Source organism: Rhea pennata, chromosome 5 (genome assembly GCF_028389875.1).
Source record: "Rhea pennata isolate bPtePen1 chromosome 5, bPtePen1.pri, whole genome shotgun sequence".
NCBI lineage: Eukaryota > Metazoa > Chordata > Aves > Rheiformes > Rheidae > Rhea > Rhea pennata.
In genome coordinates, this window is record NC_084667.1 from 60726403 (window position 1) to 60739209 (window position 12807).

Consider the following 12807-nt stretch of genomic DNA (forward strand, 5'->3'; position numbering starts at 1 on the left):
GAGCTACCTCCTACCTCTGCCCCATCACTGAAGTCCCTGGCTCCTGCGCTCTGGCACTGTTTGAACAGTTAGTTCATTTGTGCTGTTCTACGGATGAGAAATGTTTCAGAGACATCTCAGCAGGGCTTTGGGAACTGGGACCTCCTACCCCAGTGGAGCACGTTACCTTGTGTGGCTCCAAGAAGCCCTAAAGGCCAGCTGAACTCAAGTGCCACCACCAGTTCGCCGGTGCGCCCCCAGCAGTGCTTTGAAAAACAGGGTGTGCTTGTCCCTGAGTTTCATAAGGGGCTTTCCTCAAAACCTTCTCTTCAGACAGGATCGAAGAACAGAAAGTTTCTCATACGAACTGCAAAGGGTTGCTGTCAGACCATCAAGGATGGAGAGTGATGCTGGCCTTGCTCCAGGGAAAGCCTTCTCCCGGCTGCAGGCTCACGGGCTGTGGTCCCCTGAAATGCCACCTATGCAGGACTTCTAACATGGTTGTTATGAACATGATCTCCTCTCGTCAGTTTGCAGTGAGTCAAATGCGGCTTTTTACGGTGGGTTTTCCTTTCTCTTTTGTTTTGAGAACGCTAGGGCTGTTTTTAAAAAAACAAAAATCCCCCTGAATTTTCCAACTCCCCCTGAAATTCCAAGCTCTTCATTTAAAAATACCTTTTTATTATTAGCTTGAATCCTACCTGACAGTCTACATTTTTGTACCCAGGTGTTTCATGGTTTGTTCCAGTGCGCTGCAATGACACTCATACTGTAAAGTTACGTGGCTTGCTCAAAAAGGTGCTTTCAGAGGATGTCTTTCAAAGTAGCAAAATAAAGCCACAGCAGAGCAAGACACTATTGCCATTATAAACAAATGTTTGGGTATAAACACATATTTCTACAGAAGTTCACATGTTACCAATGGGAGGGAAGGCACCATTACATGTCTTTATTTTACACACAGAAGTAATCTTAGATCAACAGGATCACTCAGGTACTTAAATGTGTGCTCATTTTGCTGTGCAGTAGCCTCTGTCCTCCAAGCCCCTGTTGTATAAGGGCACCTTGCACCCAGAAATGCCCCTGAGATGCCCCAAGAACTGCCTGGAGACTTGAGGTCCTTCCCTGTGCTGAGTGGCCAGAGAGAGGAGACCCCCCCACACACACACATCCATGACACAAATTTGGGATTTTTGAAGAGGCTGGAGAGGGGGCTCAACAGCTCCTGCCCGGGATGTGATGGGTGCTATGGTACGGTCCTTCTGCGCAGAGCTCTTTCCTTATTGGGAGTTTTGCAGAAAAGCAGAGCAAGCCCTGGTTTCCTCCTTGCCTTTCTTCCTTGTTCTTTGCTGTCACCAATAACTTCCACAGCACATCAAGATTTAGGGCTGTCCTTTATTTAACATTTGTATGTTCCATGGTCCATAACCCATATTCTCCGTCAATATTACGGCTTGTCCCATGTAATGTGTAAGGAATAGATAATCAAAAATAAATCAGACAACCCCCCAAACTCTTGGGCTTATCTAAATCCCTGTCTCTATGCATGCATATTTTAATAGTATACAGAATAGCAATATAGTTCCAAAAGCAGAGGGGTGTCGTTTTGCCAGTATTTTGTCATTTACATTACACTTTTGTCCCTAGGTGAACGCTTTTTCCTTATCTTTCCTAAGCCTTGAAACACTACCTAAACCTTTTCTAAGCCTTGAAACATGTCTTGAACTGCTGCATATTTAAAGAGCAGGAGGCAGTTTGTCTCTCACTGATGACCCAAGAGCATCCTCTAGTGTATATTTAAGGTAGTATTACCATTTGCATTAAGGAAGAATGATGATATCATGAGCTAAGCACCAAAACTCTCCAGCGAGGTCGGTGTAGCTGGAAGCACAAGATATTAGATGAGGGAGAAAATACAAACACAAGCAGTAAGTGCTTGCTAACATAAAAGACTGACTTTAATAGGAGTTAACAGCACTGAAAAGCTTGTGAGGCTGAGCCTTTCCGTGACACAGTTGCACAGTTCTTATCTATAAATCTCTGAACTTAACTGAGAGCAAACCTTTTTATAACATTAAATAAACATAAGTAGTCAGCTATATTAAAAACTGAAGACTGATTGCAAACAAACATCTTGAAATGAGATAAAATGCATATTGTATATAGATTATAGTAATGTCTGTAAGGGGCATGTTTTGACTATAACTGCATTTTGTTAACTAAGAAAGGTAAGTTAAACCACCTTTGAGGTTGTAGAGCTCTTCTTTTTGCCACAAAAACCTACTTTATACATCTGGAAATAGTAAACAATTTTCCTGCACTGAGATAGTTTGATTTTCACCGCACTGTGAAAAATGATGCATAATGAAGAGTGCAGCAAAAGGTTTTAAAATAGCCATTACATTGCTATTATGTGCATTTATGTTATTATGGTATTATACGACACAAAATCTAGTATTGTAGATCTGTGCCATATTTTTCCCCCTGCAAAATGGGAAAAGGTTAATTTCCCCTGTCTCAAAAGCAGATAAACAAATTAAGGACTCCTGAGTGGTTAATGAAAATATGGTAGGAAGCTGAATGAATATTACAGGCAGACAGGTGGCTAGTTACAACATATTACGTACCATTGCCTGGACAGCAGAATATGTACTTTCCTTCCTCACCCTTCCCACTGCACCTTTGTGCTTTGGTTTTCTTCAGCTAGCCAACTACCCCACTCCAGCAAAGTCCCTGCATGGACATGGTTTTCTCTTCCCATTTCCTTTTGCAGAAAGTCTGCTGAAACCTTGACTCTGTGTGTGCACGTGTGTACTACGTGCGTGCTCGCAGGATGTTTTTAGTTGTTACTGTTCTCTGCAAAATGCATGTGGCAAAACCCTGCTGAAATTTTCTGCAGTGGTGGAAGGTAGTGCATACGCTCTGATTCAGAGAAGGGCAAGTATTAGGCTCCTAATATACTCCATTTGTGTGCACAAACTTAAAACAAGTAGAGGGAAAGGGTGAGATCAGGTTAGATGAATCTAACCTCAGCGGGATGAAAGACTTTGGAAGAAACTTTGAAGGGACGAGTAACTACTGACATAGAATCATAGAATCAGTAATGTTGGAAGGGACCTCTGGAGATCATCTAGTTCAACCTCCCTGCTCAGCAGGGTCACCTACAGCATGGTAGACAGGGTTGTATCCAGGCAGGTCTTGAATATCTCCAGAGAAAGAGACTCCACAACCTCTCTGGGCAACCTGGTCCAGCGCTCCGTCACTCTCACAGTGAAGAAATTCCCCCTCACGGTCAGGCGGAACTTCCTGTGGTTCAGTTTCTGCCCGTTGCCCCTTGTCCTGTCACACGGGGCAACTGAAGAGTTTGTTCCCGTCCCCTTGACACCCTCCCTTCAGATACTTATACACATGGAAGCAAATAGAAAATGTGATAACGTACAATAGAGTTTACCAGAAGGCGACCACGCGAGCCTAACCTGCTAGCTTTCTTTGATAAAAGAACTGATTTCGCAGGTAAGATCTTGCTGCATTTATATATTGCCTGCCCCGTCTCTCAGAGCAGTTGATAAAGTGCTGTTCAGGAAATTACTTACGGAGATGGGAATTAGTAGAAGTATTTTCAATGGATAAGGAAGTGGCTGAGGGAACATGAGAACATGGGAAAGCGCTGGCCTTGAGGAGAGTTACTGGAGCAGCTCCTCAAGGAGGGGACTGGGAGATGGTTGCCAGTGCAGGGAGAGCTGGTGCATCCTGGTGAAAAGTGGTGGCAGGAGTAAAAGAACGGGACAAAATTCAGTGCCTCTGAGAGTGAGCTCATGGGGTGGAAATGTCACTTCTACGTGTTTCTATGTCCGTGAAACGGACTCTTGATGCTCGGAAATAACTGTGAAAGAAAACATTTCAGTGCATCATCTAAATGCAGGAGGACTAAGACCTACCAATGTGGCATGGCCCTGCCAGTGGCTTATTTACTCTGAGGATGTAAAGGGGAGGTGGATTTCCAGTAGAGATGAGGAAGGATGAAGGCCATGGTAAGGAGTCTGGGTCACCTGGATCTTGGCATCAGGCTGATTCTCCATGTTAAAGGACGATGGATGAAGAAAGAGACAGCGGAAAGATGAGTGCTTGAAGCTAGTGTGGCTGGTGGTACTCTGTTGAGGACCTTACCTGAGCTAAAATTAGACTTACTTTCTTTGTTTGTTTTTCTCTTTGCTTATGTGTTAACTGTAAATTTTGTACTAGCACAAGCGAGGGGTGTCCAGGGCAGGATGCAGCAGCCCCAGTGAGGAAGAGGAGAGATATCCATTTCCATTGCAGTGTCAGACTGAAGTGCACTGATTAGCACAGCAAAGAGTACTCCTGTCTGTGATCCTCTCTTGTGTGAAAAAAATCAGAGAGAGACAGCTGGGCTCTGCTGAGCAAAATGAAGCTGAAGGTGGCCGTGGTCGCTGTCTGTGGTATCACTTGTGGAGCAGAGAGTCATTGGCTGGGGAAGCAGAAGAAGGTGACCGTCTTCTTGCTTCAAAGCTGGCACCAGGACCAGTGGATCCAGGTTATTCCATGAAAAATTTTGGTTGGAAATGGGACAGTTTCTACAACAAATGTCTGGAACTGTGTCCCTGTAGGGATGAGTAACAGGAACACAAGGCCAGGGTGATTTTCAAGGTAGAGCCTGATCAGTTTATATATGGGGGTTTGTGATGTGGTTGCCTGAAGATAATGGAGGACTAGGCTCAACTCGGGCAGTAGTTAAGCTTTGTATCACCTGTAAGGAAGACTGTACTAAAAAAGGGAAATGAGGAAGGGAAAGTGACCTGAAATTTGAAGGCATTTGGTTTTCAGCAGAGGAATATGAAATACTGAGCAGTAAGAAAATCAAATGTGGTGATGCTGAGTGACTGATATGACTGGAACTGATCCTCCATTTGTCCCATAGTGAGATGACATCCACAGGAGGGCTCATTTTTAAGGCATTCTCTACTGTTATTTCACTTCTGTATTGCATCCTCTGTGCAATTATCTGGGAGAAAAAGCAATAACCATTTCTGTTTCTCGTTAACTATATTAGCATGACTATGAAGGATAATTCCTTACCTCTCTCCCTCCTTCATGCAGACACAGTTATCAGCATAAAAGAGATAATAAGAATTTTTGTATTCATTTTTGGAAGGCAGGATGGATAGACAGGTATAAGCCATCTTTACCCTGGTGAGCTACATTACAATGTGTTATTTAGTTTGCAGAAAATAGAGTTCACCTTCTCAAAGATTCTTCAAAGGTTTTTCAATTAAGCACAATTAATATATGCAAATATTTATGTATTTTTATTTAAAACTAATCATTGTGGTATTCCTATGCTACCCTATGAAGAAGCAGTGTGGAAACAAGGAGTAATAGCAAAAGTGGGAACTTAGAAAGAAAGTACATTGTACACAAGGGAAAATCAAATTCCCTTATTTCATTTAGGTACTGTCCAAATGACTTTCTAAATATGGATATCTCTGGAGGTGATCAAATATGTGAAGAAAAAACTCCATGGCCTATTACAAATTTTGGAGAGGACTGAAACCACAAAATGTTGAGCTCAGTTAACATAATAGCTTTTATAGATGAGGCTGGCAGTGCAACTTGCAACTTCCTCTTATAAGTCCATTTTCACTTAGTTATATTCTGTTTAAGGCTTAGTCATCTGAGTTAAAATCCTCCATCCTCTGTTTGCCTCAGGCCCATAATTTAAGCCAAATCTCTTTAGCTATTTCTAAGAAAGAAACTAGAAGGGAAAAGAAGAAAGTCTTGCTTATATTAAATTCTCGCAACCTTCTCTTTTCAGAAGCTCCAGCAATGTCATGTGTTTCAACAAGACTGTGAGATTTGGCAGGAATCTGGTCTTTATTCCTGTCTCTCTTCCACACCTGACCCATCTTCCTCACTCGAGCATACTAACAGATGACTCAAATGGAAATGCCCAAGATGCCACCTATGCTGCTGGGCCTGCCATTTTCCACTGCTTGAGTCTTCAGAGCAGCTGAGTCAACATGAAGGAGCAGGAAGAGGACTGGATGAACCTGGACCAGCTGAATATGTCCCTAGGCCTTATACCTCAGGCTTCCTGACTCAATCTACTTTAAATAGCCATTTCAAGCCATATCAAAGCAATATTTCCACATCACTATCTTCACCATTGTCAATGAACTTTTAATTATATTGAATCTAAGGTAGATGCCTGGCATATAAAATTTTAAAATACGTGCCTAATGTGCTAAAACTGCAATTTACTGAGTGAAGACCAACTTTGTGGGAGGTACTGGGCACATACTTTGAATGCGAGACAAGGTAGGTTAACTCTGGGGAGAACATGTATGGTTTTTTATAGGCAAACTGTTTCAATACCTTAAAAAGAATTGCTAGGCGTGTATCATAATTTTGATTCTTCTTTGGCTCACTTGTGATTTAATCAGGTGGTGGACATAGATGTAGGATAAACAGGTTCAAGTAACATAGATTTTGAAAACTGAAGCAGAAATGTTGATGTCACCGAGGCCAGGCTGGGTTTTGCCTATTCAAAGCATTGACTCAACCGCAAATTGCTGAGTTTTGGGAGCTAATGCGCTTCCACCTGCAGCTGGGGTGGGTTTGTGCATTCAGCAGATATATGTATGTGAATATTTGTCCAGGCACATGCGGGGCTGACAGCTCATGTCCTGCCCAGCATCATGCTCATGCTTTAACTAAGCTATTACGATTCAACTTTGAGAGGACACAGATTGCATGCGGTGTATACTAGCAGCGATTTCTGGAGGTTCACCAAGACAGGATGGATAATGGTAACAGCTGTATATTATGAATGGCCACTGGCTGGCCAAATGATGTGCTATTTGGCCAGAAAAAGCCTCTTCATTATACTCAGTCTAGGCTGTAATGTTGCTGTGCAACAGTGGTGAGGGGAGTTGCTACTGGACTTACCCATCCCACCCTGCACAAAACTTTGCAACTTCTTGCTTTTGCCCATCATGCCCTGCTGAGAGCTGCAGTGACTTGGCTGAAAGCAGATGGGTGCTGCTGAGTGCTACGTGACCTTGCACTCTGTGTTTTAATGTGCAGTGCCACGAGCAGCAGTGGCCATCAGCTTGCTTCCTATACATCATGTGATGCTGCCTCTGCTGCTTTTGCATACCTTTGCCTTCCTAACTACTTTTTCACTTGTCCTTCTGGCCTATACTATTTGCCCTATACCTGATGCAGCAAGTCAGGTTCCTGAGTCACTTCTGTGTTGCTCTTTGGCTCCTCGGCTTCTGTCCTGTTTGTGGAAATCCATTCTCCCCACTCCTGTGCTCAAATCTCATCCTGCTAGCTATGAACTTCTCTTCAAGTCTTAGGTATCTACAAGCTGCTTCTCTCCAGCAAAGGAGATAAGCTTCATTTGTAAAGCCTATGGCTGCAATCTCTGCAGGCTGCTGCTGAGCTTCTTTTAAGCCTCTCCTTTTTCCTAGAAGGCTTCACAACTGCATGATCCTTTGTCTTCCCCTTCCAGCTTTGCTGAGCACATCAATGCTGTGGGAGGCTTTCCAGAGCCACATCACCTTGTATGTGACTCAGCTCAGGTGAATCATTAGTGCTCAGTGCCAAGAAATTGGAGTAACTGCGTAAAGACCCAAAGGAAAACACAGTGCAAGCTGATTTATAGTAGTTTTCAAATAAAGCGAGCCCTTCAATTATACTGTTCCTCCCTCCCCTCCGCCTTCACTGATACCCTGTCCTACTTTACGCTGTTCATGACAGGCAAAAATTGGCCCCATATACTTTTTTGCTTTCAGCGCAATGCTATATGCTCATTTGTGCAACTTCTTTCTACAGGATGCTGTGGATGATAAAAATCATCATGAGTTCAATGAAAGGCTGGACAAATTCACAAAAGACTATTTAAGCAGAGAAACCACATAAACCTCAGGAAGTCCTTGAGCTGCACAGGGTTGGCAGTTGGGAGAATACCCAGAGCAGGTAAGTGCACATATTTTTATGTTTTTCTCTAGGCATTCGCTTTGGCTGTGGTCAGAGACACTCTACTCCCTAGATGTCCTCTTGTCTGGTGGGAGCGGCTGTTGTGGTGCCCAGGAGAGCCAGAGCTTGCTGGAGCGCGTGTGAGCCGCCATGGAGTTCTTGCTCACCTTAGACTGGCTTTTCTTGCTCCGCTGGCTTGTGGCTGCCTGCTGCCATCTACTACAAGCAGGTCCTAGGCCAGCTGGAGCCATGGTAAACTTGACCGTCCTGCCTCCTGCCAAGAGCACAGCAAAGGCTGGTGTGCTGCACCAGCCTGCAACCCAAACCACAGCCAGCAGTGCTGATTTTAGGCCAGGAGCTTTGAGTTTCCCTTCTAATAGCAAAGACCATGTTCAAACCTGTCTCTGAGCATGACGTGATGCATGTCCATGACAGAAGAGGACACAGAGTGAAAACTGGCCTCACAGGAGTCAGCATGGGTTCACCCCTTCACTTGAACAAGTGGCTTTTCTGAGCATCATTACTACTATACTCCAAAGCAGCAGAGACGTAATAGGACCATGTAGCGGTCTGCAGCCAATAAATCCTCTCATATGTGATAGCAAATTTATGAATTTTGATGGTATCCACGAGTAGTAAGCTGAATTGCCATAAGATAGACTTTTTATTAAGTATCTTACTAAATACATACTTTGCTGTCTATCTGGTGAGTGAATTTAGTGTTCAAAGCCTTTCCCACATGCCCCTGCTTTTTCTTTTTTTCTTCCTCCCATGTTAATGGCTTAATGAAGGTAATCCTTCATGGATAGTACAGTAACTACTACTAGGCAGGAGAGAAATTTTGTGAGACAGAATAAAAGCAAATGGTCAGACCCTCTACTAACGCAAACAGATTTCCTGGGACCTACTCTTACTTCCATTAGGGCGTTCAGAGTCTCTCCTCCCCTTCTTCCAAAAGAGCAGTTTGGAGGGCAAGTTCTCAGGGATGTGAAATCTCACTGTAAAATGGTATCAACATGTCAATATTTACTTCTCAGCTTTCTATTTTTATACTATCCAGTAAAAGTGGTCGAGCATCAATGAAGTACTCAGCCTTACTAAATAATCCCAGTCTAACTGTCCTGATGACTAAAACCCAGAATCCTGAACTCCAAGCTCCCACAGGTTCTCGGAGCTGGATCAAGGCATGGAGGCCTGGGAGGTTTCCAAGACCGAAGCGTGAGAGGATACAGCCTGTCTCTAGCCAGCGGGTGATTTGCTGGATGGAGAGGAGCAGAGGGGAAATCGAGGGCCCTGCGGGTGCCCGGTCTGCAGGCAGCTGGGGAGTCATTGGGATCAGCTCGCTCCCGCATTCCAGGACGGCAAGTGCCCCTTTTGGCACAGCGGGGAGGGAGGCTCCTCGGCCGTGCTCCCGGCCCATTCTCACCCCCAGCTCTCCCCAGGACGGCGGCTGTCCCACACGACCCTGCACCCGCCTGGGGACATGATCCGTGTTTCGTGTACCTGCAGGGACGAGCTGGTGGCTGGTTATATGACGGCACGTTTTTGATTTGGGCCCAGGCCAACCCAGCTACAGACCAGACAGTGGCACAACACTGGCTTCATCTGGTGCTCCTGCAAACTGAGGTTCTCTTTTTTTTTTTTTTTTTTTTTTTTAACTGGACCGAATTTTACACGAACCGTACAAACCACTCATCTCAGAAAAGCTGACTGGTGTTGCTCCAGTATCAGCCCTCCCAGAACCCCGTTATGCCTTTTTTTCCTTTTGAGTCTTTCCTGAGAGCTGTATTTTACTTAAGACTCGCCAGATTGTCAGTTCTTAATTAATTTATCTTGTATTTTAATGTTATTAGCTGTTGTGGTAATTTATAATAAGACTTTTTACAAATGACCAAGCAATCTATGAAAGACAAGTATCTTGCATCTACTTAGTTGCTATTATTTATCAAACCAATAATCTGAGAAGAAAAAATCAGGTTTTTATTCCAAGATTTTTTTGCCCCATAAAATCATGTTGACTCATATTATTTACACTGATACTCTTTATTTGCTGACTTCTATACTGGTATTTGGTTACTTTGTCCAGAATTGCTAAGCTACCTGGATTAGAGTGACTTAGGTTGCCCTAGTTGTTGTTGGCTTTTTTTTTTTTTTTTTTTTTTTTAATGATTTACCCAAATGCAACATTTCTCTGGCCCTCTAAAATGTCTGTGATCTTCTAAGATTTGGAGGGAGTGGGCCAGAGATCTCTTTAGCCAATTTGCCTCGGATGTGACAGTGACGGTCATCTGGACCTGTTAAGGTAATAATGTTTATCTCTAGTAATGCTGTTTAAGAGCCTCCCTGGTTACTAATGGGATGGAAAGCGCGTTGTCCTCATGACATCAGTGCATGATTCTACTTGTTTCCAAATTCAGAACAAAAATGTTTATTGAACATCTCCATCCTCTTCACATCATCACCAGTTTTACCATTTCCATCTAGTGACACTAGTGCTTTTGAAATAAGTATCAGCTCAAATGTAAACTAGATCCAAATGCCAGCTTATTGCCCTGTTCTATCTAAGATACTCGTGACCTGTTTAGGACCTGACAGTTCAAGACTGCAGCAATAGGAAAAGCCCACTGAAATCATAAAGGATCTTTGGGGATGAACTCAGCCTCCCTGGCTGTGGGCATCGTTGTTACTGGATGCCAAAATGGCCTCAAAGATTGAAACGGGCCATGACTGATATAGCGTACGGTCTTATTGATTTGGTTAAAGCTAAAAATGGCTGCAGTTCAAGTTTTAAATTAGCCGATAAGGCAGCACAGTACTTTTCATAAGTCAATGGCATTCTTAAATTTATTTTACAATGGAGGGCATTTTTCATACAATGTTTTCAAGAGGAAGTTTCTAGGCACCATACATTCTAAGTGCTGCTAATGTAAAAAATTAACCAGCTGTATTGCAGAGATGGAACCAAATGGCTTAGCTATGATAAGACAGCTCAGAACTTGTTTTATGGAAATGGCATAGGATTATAAAACTGCATAGGAAGCAACTGTAAAATGATCAATGACATCATTGCTATCTCAGTTAATGACTATGTTCTATAACCCTGTGATTCTTGTGATTAGAGCTCTGAAGTTGCTGATACTAATTCATGCAGGTTATATTACATCGTGTAGACTTCTTTCCTCCTGCACACACTTATGCTTAATGCATTGTTTAATGTTTTCTGACCGGGGCAAAGTGGAAGAGGTTGTTTTGCTGCCTTTCAGAGGGTTCATGTGATGGGAGTGCCTATGCTCCACTAATCCGGTGCCTCTCCTCCTCTTCATCGTGTGTGTGGCTCTGCAATGTATGAGGAATAATACAAGCAGTCTTGTCCACCAGTTCTGTCCCTCTCTTCTTTAAGGAAAAAAAAGAAACATATTCCAGAAGATAGCTATTGAGGGTGGAGGGAAATGTTGCTTTAAAGCAGGAAACATCATATCTTTCAAAGCTATTGTGTCCATTTCTGTTTGCAAAAGCTGGAGGGGAAAGAAAGCATAAACTATGCATCTCTGTGACTTTTTGTCCTTCAGGATGAAACAAGAAGACCTGGCAAATAATTGGCCAATACTCTAGTCAGACCACAAAATGCTTTTAAGTATTAACTGGAAATTTCAAAAGTCCTTCTTTGTCACCAGGACGGTATCATATTGCTTTTTCCCTTGTGTCAAATATTTTCAAAAGACATTTGCATAAAGTTTGCTGAATTCACTGTGCAAGGGCACAGTGAGCTCTCTACAGAATGCAGTTAACCTCAGCTCTTCTCATTCCGATGTGTCCCGAGCAATCAGCTTATGGATGAACAACAGATCATAGGACCAGTCAAACTATACACTGGAGAATTTCCTACTCAATTTCTCCTTATGTTAATGAGATCACTTATTATAAACATGATCTTCTCAGTAAAAGACATCACTCGATTTCTTTTTTTTTCTTTTCCGCTATTACCAAAGAAAGAAATTACAGACCATATAATCAGCTTTAACTCATCTCCCTCCCTTCTTTATTGTCTTTATAGTTAAATTTTAATAAGAAGTTTTTTTTTCAATTTACCTAGGGACCGAGGGTCTCAAAGGGATTGGATTTTGAACCTTATCGTATATATGATAGCATTTGTTGAATGATTATCTGTTTTGTAGGAATACTGACAAGCTCAATGTATAATACCAACAATGAATAAAAGACAGTCCCTGATCCAAAAAACTTTCAGTCTACCTGTATACCAAAGAGGGCAGGAGGGAAAATAGCTGCAAAATAGGTGAACTCTCATGATCTACCTGCTGTTGCTACCTCTCAATCTCCTACAACCCCTAGGAGTACAGTCCTCAGTCTATTTCTTGCTGTCATGCATTTTCTTTCATGTTGCTTTTTTCCTGACCATCCAGACTCACAGCACACTTTTTGAACGACCACTCCATGACAGATGTCCACTATGTTGGTTCCTCTGTTCTCCATTATGTGTTTGAGCTGATGCACATGCGAGTACCTGAGAAATGTCTAATGTTGAATAGTAGAATGTGGAAAATAAGCCTTGGGAATACATGAAAAATTAAGACAAAATACACTGTTAATAAATGTCTCTGTATTTAAAGGCAACTCACGGTGAGTGGGTGGAAAGCTCTAGGATGTTTCTCCAGGATCCCAGGAGGAGAAATCTGGCCTACAGCAGCTAGTGGCAAAGGCAAAATCATGACTGAGTTGGTGATGTCCCTGCAGTGGCCTGATATGGTCAGTTCAGCACTGTTTATGGTAAAGCTTTTCCTGCAGAAAATGCACAGCATCCCCAAATACTGA

General features: G+C 42.9%; 1 long non-coding RNA gene across 1 annotated transcript; it reads left to right on the forward strand.

Annotated features, from left to right (window-relative positions):
- Positions 1–301: 301 nt before the first annotated feature.
- LOC134141066 (uncharacterized) lies at positions 302–8717 on the forward strand. Its single transcript, XR_009958528.1, has 3 exons — positions 302–539; positions 5810–6312; positions 7834–8717. It is a non-coding gene; the product is annotated as an uncharacterized LOC134141066 (long non-coding RNA).
- Positions 8718–12807: the final 4090 nt, after the last annotated feature.